General features: G+C 44.0%; 1 long non-coding RNA gene across 1 annotated transcript; it reads right to left on the reverse strand.

The window, feature by feature from the left end:
- Window positions 1-6599: 6599 nt before the first annotated feature.
- On the reverse strand, window positions 6600-7444 carry LOC123117146 (uncharacterized). The gene is made up of 3 exons (XR_006457301.1): window positions 7332-7444; window positions 7164-7225; window positions 6600-6857 (listed from the first exon to the last, which is right to left on the reverse strand). It is a non-coding gene; the product is annotated as an uncharacterized lncRNA (long non-coding RNA).
- Window positions 7445-14839: the final 7395 nt, after the last annotated feature.

The following is a 14839-nucleotide window of genomic DNA, read 5'->3' on the forward strand; positions in this document are numbered from 1 at the left end:
CTATGAAGCCGGTTGAAGCTTTGTATAAAGCGCGATGAAACTTTTCAATTCAACAGTTGATGCTTCCCAATTTAATGGATGCAACTTTTTTGTGCTCGATGCTCCGGCGACTAGCTTCTCCGTATTTTCGGTTGAAGCTTTCCCGTCACCGGCTGTAGCTTTCTAGGCCACCGATTGCAGCTTTTGTTGCGGGAGTACACCGACGACCAGCATCTTCGTCTTTCTTTTGAAACTTTTTATGTTGCCGGCTGAAGCTATCTGGGCCACCAGTTGTAGCATTTTGCGCTGCCGGTTGCAGCTTCTCTCACGCGCGGGCCGCAACCCCCACCTAGTTCGTTTCAGCAAAACTAAAAGACAGTTGTAACATTTTCCGTCGTTGGTTCCAGTTCCATCGCATGCTGGTTGCAGCTTGTGTTGCATGGTCACAGCTTCCTCACATGACAACGCCGACGATCGTCCTCCCCCCGCGGTAGCTCCGCCGGCCACAAACACATGAGCTACTCTAGGTCGCAGCTCCGGCAATCGCTGGTCGCACCGCTTGGTTGCTAGTCGCAGCATCCGGTGCTCGGTTCTGTCGCGCACGGCCGTGGGATGACGACGCGGCCATGGAAATGACACGACAGCGTTACCCCGAGGGGCGTGCGAACGGCACATGAGGCAGGAGCTGAAGGCCAGCATGGATCCATGGAGTTTGCCGCCTGGGACGATCGCGAGGAAGGAGTGGATGCGGGCATTGGGGGAAAGGATAAGGTACACGTGCTACCTTCCTGGCGGCTATTTTCGTCCAAAGCGCCAGCGTGGCGAAGCAACCAACGCAAGCATTCCACCGGCGCGCCACACACAGACGTTTCCCACCATCGAATGTCATTTTTTTGTATGGTCACCATCGAACCGAATCGAATGACTTGGTGTGTGCTAGTCAGTCTAGCGCGTAACTTTGTTGCAGGCGAACATGCAAACCAAGGGACACTTACAGAAAGCAGAAATGGCCTCGTGCGTTAGTTGAGAAGGCCCAAACTCTGATACTAAACCCATCCAGGCGCAACAGGAACCCTTTCTCGGGGGTGAGTCCTGGGAGCTCCGCTTGTAAAGGTCGTTCTCATCTTCTTAAATTGCGACAAGTGACGCACTGCATGTACGCTAATCTCCCCTCCTCCCCCCCCTCCACACACACACCTTCTCGCGGAAGCAAATCTGTCCCTCTCGTGGAAGAAACCACGCGTTTTTCCCGCTTTTTGAGAGGCACGATTCGCGAAAGCAAACCCGTGTCTTTTTTTAAAATAATGGAAGAAACTAATTATGATTTTTTTAAAGAACCTTTTTTTGAAATTTTGATCATTTTTAAAAATTTGGAACATTTTTGGCAAACATGAATTTTTAGAAAAAAATTGAAAATAAAGTTGAAAAGGAAAAATAAAAGAAAAATAGAAACAGAAACTATAAAAAGAAAAGAAAAAATTGCTCAAATGGTCAAGCACATCCTTTCACTTGGCTGCTTGCTTGTGCGAAGCGCCGACAGTTTGACGCAACACACGTCTGATAGGATTTTCCGTGAGTCTTATTCCCCATGTGGTGAAATATAATGAAATCGCTTATCAAAGGATACCCCTTGCAAAGATCACTCCCACCTTCTCTGGTGCTACTAAGTGAAGCACTGCATATGTGTCACCTGTTATAATCTACAAGTTTTTTCTTTTTTTGTATATTTTTTTCAAATTATTTTATCTTTTGAACCGTATGTCCAAATCACGAACTATTTTTACCTTTGAATTTCTCGTGTTGAGATCTTCGAAACCAATCCCGTGATTATAAGTTTTGACCAACATTTTTCATATAAAGGGAAACAAAAATGGAAACTAAAAACACCAAAGAAAAAAAGGAAGTCAAAAACACAGTTGTGCTTTTTCAATTTTTTTTGAAGCATAACTATGCTTTTCCCTTTTCAAAAAGCACAGTGCTGCTCTCCCTTTTTTAGGGAAGCACAACTGTGCTTTTCCATTTAGGAAAGCACAGGTTGTGTTTCTTCCTTTTTAGGGAACCACAACCGTGTTTCTCCTAGAAGCACATATCATGTTTTCATGGAAAAGCACTGCTTAAAAAACCAAAATTTCTGCCAAAACCTAGGAAAAATAAGGGTAAAAAAATGAAAAGCCAAAAAATCACAAAAAACCCAAATAAAGTAAGAAAACACTTGCAAAAAAAGAAAATCCTGAGGGTGCACCATCGCACGGCTCCAGAGCGCACCACTTGCACACTCCCAGGGCCAAAATGTGACATATACGAGGGTTACCCCATAATTAATTTCTCCCAGAATCTAGTTGACTCCCCTCGAAATTACTAGTTAGGCTGGTCGTAATGGTAGTATCATAGCTAGTATCATGCATGCCAACTAAGCAATTTTGATGAGGTGTCATAGCATTAAATGAAGAAAGAGAGGGTGTAGTATCATATCATGATACCGTATCATATTAAAAGTTATGCTACTTTGTGTCATGCATGACAATAAATAGAGTACTATATGATACTAATATATGATACTATGCATTAGGGAGGTAGTATCATACACTACTATCATATGCATGATAGTAGTATATGATACTCCCCATTACAACCAGCCTTAAGAAGTACTCCTTTCGGAGATCACTCCACCTTTCCCAGATTGCGACAAGTGGCGCGCTGCATGTGTGCCACTTGTCGCAACCTAGGAGTTTTCCTTTTTTTTTTCAAAGATCTGTTTATTCAAAACGTTTTATTTCTTAAACCATGCATCCAAATTTCGAACCGCTTTCGCCGTTGGATTCCTCGCGTCGAGATCTTCAAAACTAGATCCCATATTGATAGGTTTTGACGAACTTTTTGTTCACGAAAAAACCGGACGAAAAAACCGAACCGGGGACATGGGGTTTTCTCCCTTTCCGAAAGAGGCACGCCCATGCCTCTGACGAAATCACAACCGTGCCTCTCGCGGAAGCAAAATCGTGCCTCTCAGGAAAGAAAAAAAAACAGAAAACGTGTTTTTTTTCTTTCCGAAAGAGGCACGCCCGTGCATCTCGCGAAAGCACAACCGTGCCTCTCGCGGAAGCAAAACCGTGCCTCTCGCGAAAGAAAAAAAACAGAAAACATGTTTTTTTCCTTTCCGAAAGAGGCACAACCGTGCCTCTCGCGAAAGCACAACCGTGCCTCTCGCGGAAGCAAAATCGTGCCTCTTGCGAGAAAAAACAGAAAACGTGTTTTTTTTTCGTTTCCGAGGAGGCACGACCGTGACTCTCGTGAAAGCACAACCATGCCTCTCAGGAAGCAAAATCGTGCCTCTCGCGAAAGGAAAAAAACAGAAAACACATCTTTTTTTTCCGTTTCCAAGAGGCACGGCAGTGCCTCTCGCGAAAGCACAACCGTGCCTCTCACGGAAAAAATGCATTTTAAAAAAATTCATTTTTTTGTTCGAAAAGCTAGGGAAGACCAGTGAAAAACCAAAACGTTAAAAAAACCCAAAAAATCCATTTAAAAAGCCGAAAACGCGTGCGAAAAAAATAATAAAAATCCAAAGGGAGCGCCCAGAGCGCGACACGTGACAAATGGCTGAGAGCGCGCAAAGTGGCGTTGATCGTTGCGAGGCTCCCGACTCCCCTAGATGACAACTAGGCGAGGAGCAACTCTAGCATTTGAGCCATGTTGGGCCGGCCCAGTGGGTGAGTTTATGCACTGTGCTAATTCATTGGCTGCTCCTGCAGTTTTACCCTTTGTATTCTCTTGTGTTGTCTGTTGTTTCGATTTTCTATCAAGTTCCTTATTCCATATCTTCTATGGGATGTTTTCTTCCCTTTTATAGTTTTCGTACCATATTTTCTTTAAATATGGTGAGCAATTTAGGAATACACACGAAATATTATTTAAATATATGGTGAACATTTTTCTTCATAAATAGTAAGTTTTTTAAGCAAACATTTTGATGTATGGTAAACATTTTTAAATATATGGTGAATATGTTTTTTTTGATTTACAAAGAACTTTTCTAAACACACAGTGCATGTTATTATAAAGGTATTTATTTTAGTTTAATATGTTAGCTCCATAAATGATTTCAGTCACCTATAAAAAAATAAAAACAAATGGAAAACCGAAGGAATAAAAAACCCTAGTTCAAGTGAGCTTGCCAGACTGGTTTGGCCCACTTACGTCCTGCGTATGTGGGCCCATCTATTTTATATTATACCCCCACCAGTCTTGTTTTGGTTCTTTTCTTCATTTTTCAGTTTTACCAATTTTAATTTTTTTGAATATTATTTAAAATTATAAATATTTTTTACTTGTTATTGTTTTTTCGAGAATATAATTCATTTTCTTGAAATCAGGGAACATTCCTCAAATCTTGCGCTAGGCTACTGGGCCTGCCTAGTACTGTAGTTGCATCTGCGTGAGTATTTGTATGTGTTTTCCTCTTGTATTTTTTTTGGCTTTCACTATTTGAGTCGGGTTTTTTTTTCTGGTTTCTTCATTTCTTTCTTTGGTTTCCTTGGCTTCCTTATTTTATATTTTATATTTTTTGTATACATCTAAATCATTTTTATACACATTTAATAATTTTCAAATGCATGATTACATCTTAGAAAACAAAATAGATTTTAAAAACTTCTAATACATGTTGAATCATTTTTTAAACTATGTGGACATTTTTACATCGTATAAATATTTTTACAAAATTGCACAAATATATCTTTGAAACACTCAAACGTTTTTTTTATTGTAATGTACATTTTTACGAATGGTATGCCATATTTTCTTTTAAAATATACACAAATTTTCTTACATTGCAACATTTCTAATAATCTTTCATGAACTAGTGTGTAGATTGAGGGCTCTGAAAAATGTCCTCATAAATAGCCTTTCGTCTTGCTTTTCAGACGGCCCATAGAGTGACCACTAGAAGGATATAATCCTTCTGGTTAACACTTTGTGCATAGCAAACAACCAATTATTTGCATTGACATCCTCATTCAGACCTACTTGTTCCACCAGAGTTGGTTCAGATATACCTAAAAAAAGAGTTGGTTCAGATAGAGCCCAAATGCATATTGACATCATACATTCAAGAAGGGCGTGTCTCCATGAATCTCCGCATCCACACAGGGCACATGAATGATTCGTGGACATATGGAGATGCTGGAGAAGATCAGCCGTCATCATCGAGTGCCTTACTAGACGCCAAAGAAAGACTTTAAGTTTGGATGAAACCTTGGTGTGCCAAAAATCCGTCCATGCATTACTACTATTCCTCGTGTTAGACGCACCTGCATTCTCGTCTAGCCAATTCTCTTGGCGTTCTTTCTTGTTCAACACTAAATGATACGCCGACTTGACAGTGAACTTGCCGTTGTGCTCGCCAGACCATGCCCAGAAATCATCGACAACCATCGTGCAGAGTGGCAACGCCATGATAGCATCCGCGTCATGAGGTAAGAATGTCGCACAAATCAATTCCTCTCTCCACGACGCAGTGGTTGTCAATCAGCTCCGAAACTAGTGTTGGAGGGTTAGCCATTAGAGCTGTGATGGGCCACATGGGCCAACTCTAGGTAACCAATTAGTCTCCCAAATTTTTGCAGTTTGTCATTCCCAATTCTCCGGATGATGCCCTGTTTCGGAACTTATTTTGGGACAGAGGGAGTATATATAATGTTCTCACACAGACCTCGGGGTAATCTGAAGCACGACATAGAGTAAACCGGAATGGCCTGTGCAACCTTGTTCCCTGCTGCTGCTGATAGGAGTTTTTCCATCTAACCTCTTAACTTTTTCCCAAACTCTATCCCTTAGGTACTTAAAAGTACCCATTCTAGACTGACCAACATCCGTGGGCATATCCAAATACATGTCACTCAACGATTCATTGTGCACATTCAGATTTTGCTTGATGTTGTCTCACAAAACTTGTGGACACATCTTGCTGAAAAATATAGAAGATTTGGCGTGGTTGATTCTTTGTCCGGAAGCATTACAATATGTATCCAGTAGGTTTGAAACCATCGTGGCTCCCTGAACACTCACTACAAGAAAGATGCCAACTTGTGACCACCACTATTGGTCACTGAAAGGTCATAGTTTTTCATTTGCGACCTTTTTGTGACCAAAAATAGAAGGTCAAAAGCTGGTGGTCGTAAACTGACATTCATGACCTTCTTTGCGATATGTAAAAGGTCATTGGTTCCACGACCAAATTTTTGGTCACAAGCAACCTTCTCAGACCACGTAGGCATCCAGCATGGCAAGCTGACATGGATAGGAATCAACCCGGTCCGATTCAGTGTTTTACATGGTCTGAGCCCAACAATTCAGCCCATTTATTGTTTTTTTCTTTCAAGTTTGGTCAGCTACATGGGCCAAGCCCAACAGACTTTTATTTTTTGGGCAACAACATTTTACACTCCACTTTTTTTTGGCCTCGGCCTTTTTCCGGCCTTTTTCCAGCCCATTGTCAGTTTTCTTTTATTTCTTTTCCATTTCAAAGTAGGTCCCACTAGTCAAATGGGAACCAATTACCACAAGTTAGTTCTATATTTCTGCAATTAGATAATGTGATTCAAAAAGAGCCAATAAGGCATAAGATTTCATACAACAGCCAAGCAAAGTACATTACAATCCTGTACACCCAAAACTGAGATTAAAATACAACAGCCAAGCAAAGTACATAGTACAGATCTAGTATTTAGCTATAAAATACAACTAAATATACACATAACTAGCTTCACACATAACTATCTCCAGTGAGCTAAAAACGCATTGCTGGGTGTGGTTTTTCTTCGGGATTCTTCTTCCTAGAGCTCCTGTACACCCAACTTTTGAAGAATGAAGGCCAACATCTACAAATAATAAATTATGAAAAGTTAGAAACATAATCAAGTGAATCTGTGAATATAAAATTCTCATAACGATGAAAATTTGCTGTAGTACTTTAGATTTAACAGGAAACCATGCATATAACATTCTCATAACAACGAAAACTGAGATATAATTTGCAAATGATCAAGTACCAGCATAGAGCAAGTTAACACAACAGATGGACAGTACAAGCTATTAGTGATTTTCCACTTTATAACAGGGCACATGCATCAAGTTTTATAGTCGGGAACAAAGAAGTGCTGGAAGAGGCCAAAGAGATGACATACCCTGGGGCGGCCGAAGATGGTGAAATGATGATCTACTTGTTCTTAGACAGCTCAATGAGCACCTGATATAAAAAAATAGGTTGAATTAATCATAAGCATGCTGAATTAATCAACATTCCTAGCTGAAACACCACACTATGAATGATTGTTCAAGTATAGTATATGCACCTGAATGTAATCAGGTCCATATGTTGCCAGACAGAGATGGCATATGTATATACCTAGAATCAATCACAAGGTATAGGGAGAGAATTAAACACATATATTCTTACTAGTACTGCTTGGTTGCTAGCTAGCTGCATGTATCCATCTAGTAAGCAGTCACAAGTCAGAACACACATCTGATGCCACCATCTTATCTTACACTTCAGGAACTAGTACAACATGATAGGATGACTTGTGATGCTACCATCTTATCTTAGAAGAAGAAAAACAACGATACATCTAGCAAGAACGGATTGACAACCAACTAGTTGCCGATCCATGATTTTATAGTACGGTGCAAGATAGCTATCATCACTAAACAATTCAAGATTGAAGAATTCAAAACATGTGAATTGCAGTAAATTGTAGCTTGGGTATTCTCTGCATGAAGCTTGTCCTGGAAACGGAAATTAAACATCAGTCTGAGCCACTTTCTTGTATGGGACAGAGCTGTACAAAGGCGAAGAAAACAAAAATATGGCTCACCCACAGCTTGTAGGACTCTGGACTCTGAGTCAAGCACCAAATGAACACATCAGTGGCCTCCTTGTCAAGCTCTGCATTATCTGAACATAATACACAGGTAAGCTAACTGGAATTTGCAAAACAAAATTAAACCGGCTCTGTATTGCAGAATGAACACATTTCCACTCACCTTCTTGAATTACCTTCACAGCCAACGGCAAAAGCTGCTGCGATGCTGGCTAAACAGCCTTAGAGCCAGGAGTACCAACAAGAGCCAGCTCCTTTATTGTTGGGTAGGCTGCTTCAAACCTTTATGTAGCCTAAATAATTCAATGCAGAGGTATTAGAATATTGTCTCATATTAAACATACCGCAGAAACGATACAAAATAATATGGAACTGAGTTGAATTAAAGGACTACTATGGTTGCTTTGTTAATAGATACTCAAGAATTACTTGAAAAAGAGAAGATACAAAATAACCTGTTGTCCAGTACAACTGCTACTACTACTTGTTTATATACCCAAGTGTCTCCATAGTGCATATTTTGTTTGTGAAACTAAGAGGCCAAAACTAAGAGGAAAATGGTATTTGTCAATGCACAAGCAATGATATTTTATCAGTGTTGAACAAGCAACTCCAGTATAAATTTGAACAAGCAATGGTATTTGTCAATGCTGGAGATACAGTCAAAACTGTAATCACAAAGAATGATTGAGTGCATTGGAGATCCAGTCAAACATTTGTTCTTGAACAAGCAAGGATACTTATGTAATTCAGTAACAAAGCTTACAATTTCATTAAGAATTCGACAGGAGGAAATTTCAGTAAGGAATTCACAGGGCAAATTTCAATAACAGCTAGCATAAGTGTACAATAAAAACACTTGAGCAAAACAAACACTCGAGCAAAGAAAAACAAGATGTTTGATCTTGCTAAAGAAAGCAGATACGCGGAGGAACCAAGCTAAGCAGAGATACATTCACATGATCAAGGCAATACAGTAAAGAGGCTGCTGCCATAGCCTGAAGCTCTGAAACTGTTTGAGACATGAGATTCAGCTTGCATGTCGATAGTACAGCCAGCACTGGGTAGGCTGACGCATTCTCCCCCCTCTCTCTCTCTCAAATGTCCCAATCAAATGTCCGCCAAGACGGGAGGGAGAAATGGATCCGCCTCTCATCTCCAATGATGGATCCCCTTCATCATCTAGACCTCTACCAAATCCTCCTGAGTCCCACGGCCTATGGAATACGGATCGAAGAGCTCGAGCGAGGTGATTGGAGCGGAGCAGGGGAAAAGGGAAGGGAAGGGAGGGAGCGTTACCTGGCCGCGCGTCGCCGGTCGGTCTCGCCTCACTACCGTGGGGAGCGAGGCAGCAGAGGGAGGCAGTCCTGTCTGAATCAATCAGGGGAGGAGGGGTGAGATGTGAGATCAAGAAAGGAGGGATTGGAAGAAGAAGAAACCCATAACAGAGGCGATTCGGATTCGTTACCAAGATCTTCACTCCACAGAGGCGGCGAGAGTCGGTGAGGTAGAGGCGGAGGAATGGCCCGTAGATGCCATGTACCATGGAGGCGGAGGAAGGGCCCCGCCGCTTCGCCCCTAACTCCTCCTTCATCTGCCGCTGCGTGGGCGTGGTTGTTGAGGGCGGCGGTGGCAGATCTGGGCGCCACCTGAGCAGCTTGGGAAGGGGAGAGGGTGGGGGCGGCAGCGGTGCGCCGATGCTAGAGAGCCCGGGGTTGGAGAAGAGGAGGCCCGCGGCGGCGGGGTTGGGGGAGAGGAGTTGGTCCGCGACGAGGCTTGGGTTGGGTTCGGCCCCGCGGCGGAAGGCGGCGAGCGAGGCGTCAGGGACGGGGTGGGTCGGCGGGCAGAGGAAGAGCGGTGGTGGCGCGCGGGCGCATGCGGCGGGATCGGCTTGAGGTAGGTGGCAGCGGCGGCGAAGGGTGGATCTGAATCGGGCGAGAGGGGTCCAACGGAGGAGTGGAGTTAGGGTTTGGTCTGCGGGTGGGTGGGTGGATAGATGGATGGTTGGATGTGTTGGAAATATGCCCTAGCGGCAATAATAAAATGATTATTATTATATTTCCTTATTCATGATAATTGTCTTTTATTCATGCTATAACTGTATTGTCCGGAAATTGTAATACACGTGTGAATACATAGACCATAACATGTCCCTAGTGAGCCTCTAGTTGACTAGCTCGTTGGTCAACAGATAGTCATGTTTTCCTGGCTATGGACATTAGATGTCATTGACAACGGGATCACATCATTAAGATAATGATGTGATGGACAAGACCCAATCCTAAGCATAGCACAAGATCGTGTAGTTCGTTTTGCTAGAGCTTTTTCAATGTCAAGTATCTCTTCCTTAGACCATGAGATCGTGTAACTCCCGGATACCGTAAGAGTGCTTTGGGTGTACCAAACGTCACAACGTAACTGGGTGACTATAAAGGTGCACTACAGGTATCTCCGAAAGTGTCTGCTGGGTTGACACGGATCGAGACTGGGATTTGTCACTCCGTATGACGGAGAGGTATCTCTGGGCCCACTCGGTAATGCATCATCATAATGAGCTCAAAGTGACCAAGTGTTTGGTCACGGGATCATGCATTACGGTACGAGTAAAGTGACTTGCCGGTAACGGGACTGAACGAGGTATTGGGATACCGACGATCGAGTCTCGGGCAAGTAACGTACCGATTGACAAAGGGAATTGTATACGGGGTTGTTCGAATCCTCGACATCGTGGTTCATCCGATGAGATCATCGAGGAGCATGTGGGAACCAACATGGGTATCCAGATCCCGCTGTTGGTTATTGCCCGAGAGCCGTCTCGGTCATGTCTACGTGTCTCCCGAACCCGTAGGATCTACACACTTAAGGTTCGGTAACGCTAGGGTTGTATGAATATGAGTATGCAGCATACCGAATGTTGTTCGGAGTCCCGGATGAGATCTCGGACGTTACGAGGAGTTCCGAAATGGTCCGCAGGTAAAGAAAACTATATAGGAAGTGGTATTTCGGCCATCGGGAAAGTTTCGGGGTCACCCGGTATTGTACCGGGACCACCGGAAGGGTCCCGGGGGTCCACCGGGTGGGGCCACCCATCCCGAAGGGCCCCAAGGGCCAAAGTGGGGAGGGGAACCAGCCCTTAGTGGGCTGGTGCGCCCCCCTAGGCCCACCCCCTGCGCCTAGGGTTGAAACCCTAGGGTGGGGGGGGGGCCCACTTGCCTTGGGGGGCACTCCACCCCCCTTGGCCGCCGCCCCCTTGGGAGATTGGATCTCCCAGGGCCGGCGCCCCCCCTGGGGGCCTATATAAAGGAAGGGGGGAAGGGGGCAGCCGCACCCTGAAGTCCTGGCGCCCCCTCCCCCTGCTACACCTCTTCCTCCTCCGTCACGTGCTTGGCGAAGCCCTGCCGGAGTGCTGCTGTTCCACCACCACCACGCCGTTGTGCTGCTGCTGGAGCCATCATCATCAACCTCTCCTTCTCCCTTGCTGGATCAAGACGGAGGAGACGTTACGCTGACCGTACGTGTGTTGAACGTGGAGGTGCCGTCCGTTCGGCGCTAGGATCTTCGGTGATAGGATCACGACGAGAACGACCACTTCAACCCCGTTCTTTTGAACGCTTCCGCGCGATCTACAAAGTGGTATGTAGATGCAATCTCTCTCCCATGACTCGTTGCTTAGATGAACTCATAGATGGATCTTGGTGAAACCGTAGGAAAAATTTTAATTTTCTGCAACGTTCCCCAACAGTGGCATCATGAGCTAGGTCTATGCGTAGTTCTCTATTGCACGAGTAGAACACAATTTTGTTGTGGGCGTAGATCTTGTCAACTTGCTTGCCGCTACTAGTCTTATCTTGCTTCAGCGGTATTGTGGGATGAAGCGGCCCGGACCAACCTTACACGTACGCTTACGTGAGACCGGTTCCACCGACTGACATGCACTAGTTGCATAAGGTGGCTGGCGGGTGTCTGTCTCTCCCACTTTAGTTGGAGCGGATTCGATGAAAAGGGTCCTTATGAAGGGTAAATAGAAGTTGACAAGATCACGTTGTGGTTATTCGTAGGTAAGAAAACGTTCTTGCTAGAACCCAATTGCAGCCACGTAAAAGATGCAACAACAATTAGAGGACGTCTAACTTGTTTTTGCAGCAATTGTCATGTGATGTGATATGGCCAGAAGTTGTGATGAATGATGAATGATATATTGTGATGTATGAGATCATGTTCTTGTAATAGGAATCACGACTTGCATGTCGATGAGTATGACAACCGGCAGGAGCCATAGGAGTTGTCTTTATTTTTTGTATGACCTGCGTGTCATTGAAGAACGCCATGTAAATTACTTTACTTTATTGCTAAACGCGTTAGCCATAGAAGTAGAAGTAGTCGTTGGCGTGACAACTTCATGAAGACACAATGATGGAGATCATGATGATGGAGATCATGGTGTCATGCCGGTGACAAAGATGATCATGGAGCCCCGAAGATGGAGATCGAAGGAGTTGTATGATATTGGCCATATCATGTCACTACTATATAATTGCATGTGATGTTTATTATGTTTTATGCATCTTGTTTACTTAGAACGACGGTAGTAAATAAGATGATCCCTTATAATAATTTCAAGAAAGTGTTCCCCCTAACTGTGCACCGTTGCTAAAGTTCGTCGTTTCGAAGCACCACGTGATGATCGGGTGTGATAGATCCTTACGTTCACATACAACGGGTGTAAGACAGATTTACACATGCAGAACACTTAGGGTTAACTTGACGAGCCTAGCATGTACAGACATGGCCTCGGAACACAAGAGACCGAAAGGTCGAACATGAGTCGTATAGAAGATACGATCAACATGGAGATGTTCACCGATGATGACTAGTCCGTCTCACGTGATGATCGGACACGGCCTAGTCGACTCGGATCGTGTAACACTTAGATGACTAGAGGGATGTCTGATCTGAGTGGGAGTTCATTAAATAATTTGATTAGATGAACTTAATTATCATGAACTTAGTCTAAAACTTTTGCAAAATATGTCTTGTAGATCAAATGGCCAACGCTCATGTCAACATGAACTTCAACGCGTTCCTAGAGAAAACCAAGCTGAAAGATGATGGCAGCAACTATACGGACTGGGTCCGGAACCTGAGGATCATCCTCATAGCTGCCAGGAAACAATATGTCCTAGAAGGACCGCTAGGTGATGCACCCGTCCCAGAGAACCAAGACATTATGAATGCTTGGCAGACTCGCGCTGATGATTACTCCCTCGTTCAGTGCGGCATGCTTTACAGCTTAGAACCGGGGCTCCAAAAGCGTTTTGAGCAACACGGAGCATATGAGATGTTCGAGGAGCTGAAACTAGTTTTCCAAGCTCATGCCCGGGTCGAGAGATATGAAGTCTCCGACAAGTTCTATAGTTGTAAGATGGAGGAAAATAGTTCTGTCAGTGAGCATATACTCAAAATGTCTGGGTTGCACAACCGCCTGTCCCAGCTGGACATTAACCTCCCGGATGAGGCGGTCATTGACAGAATCCTTCAGTCGCTCCCACCAAGCTACAAGAGCTTTGTGATGAACTACAATATGCAGGGGATGGTAAAGACCATTCCTGAAGTATTTTCAATGCTGAAGTCAGCAGAGGTTGAAATCAAGAAAGAACATCAAGTGTTGATGGTCAATAAGACCACTAAGTTCAAGAAGGGCAAGGGTAAGAAGAACTTCAAGAAGGACGGCAAAGATGTTGCCGCGCCCGGTAAGCCAGTTGCCGGGAAGAAGTCAAAGAATGGACCCAAGCCTGAAACTGAGTGCTTTTATTGCAAGGGGAAGGGTCACTGGAAGCGGAACTGCCCCAAATACTTAGCGGATAAGAAGGCCGGCAACACTAAAGGTATATTTGATATACATGTAATTGATGTGTACCTTACCAGTACTCGTAGTAACTCCTGGGTATTTGATACCGGTGCCGTTGCTCACATTTGTAACTCACAGCAGGAGCTGCGGAATAAGCGGAGACTGGCGAAGGACGAGGTGACGATGCGCGTCGGGAATGGTTCCAAGGTCGATGTGATCGCCGTCGGCACGCTACCTCTACATTTACCTACGGGATTAGTTTTAAACCTCAATAATTGTTATTTAGTGCCAAGTTTGAGCATGAACATTGTATCAGGATCTCGTTTAATACGAGATGGCTACTCATTTAAATCCGAGAATAATGGTTGTTCTATTTATATGAGAGATATGTTTTATGGTCATGCCCCAATGGTCAATGGTTTATTCTTAATGAATCTCGAACGTAATGTTACACATATTCATAGCGTGAATACCAAAAGATGTAAAGTTGATAACGATAGTCCCACATACTTGTGGCACTGCCGCCTTGGTCACATTGGTGTCAAGCGCATGAAGAAGCTCCATGCTGATGGACTTTTAGAGTCTCTCGATTATGAATCATTTGACACATGCGAACCATGCCTCATGGGCAAAATGACCAAGACCCCGTTCTCCGGAACAATGGAGCGAGCAACCAACTTGTTGGAAATCATACATACCGATGTGTGCGGTCCAATGAGCGTTGAGGCTCGCGGAGGATATCGTTATGTTCTCACTCTCACTGATGACTTGAGTAGATATGGGTATGTCTACTTGATGAAACACAAGTCTGAGACCTTTGAAAAGTTCAAGGAATTTCAGAATGAAGTAGAGAATCAACGTGACCGAAAGATAAAGTTCTTACGATCGGATCGTGGAGGAGAATATTTAAGTCACGAATTTGGTACACACTTAAGAAAATGTGGAATCGTTTCACAACTCACGCCGCCTGGAACACCTCAGCGTAACGGTGTGTCCGAACATCGTAATCGCACTCTATTGGATATGGTGCGATCTATGATGTCTCTTACCGATTTACCGCTATCATTTTGGGGATACGCTCTAGAGACAGCTACATTCACTTTAAATAGGGCACCGTCTAAATCCGTTGAGA

This window comes from Triticum aestivum, chromosome 5B (assembly GCF_018294505.1).
Source record: "Triticum aestivum cultivar Chinese Spring chromosome 5B, IWGSC CS RefSeq v2.1, whole genome shotgun sequence".
NCBI classification, from domain to species: domain Eukaryota; kingdom Viridiplantae; phylum Streptophyta; class Magnoliopsida; order Poales; family Poaceae; genus Triticum; species Triticum aestivum.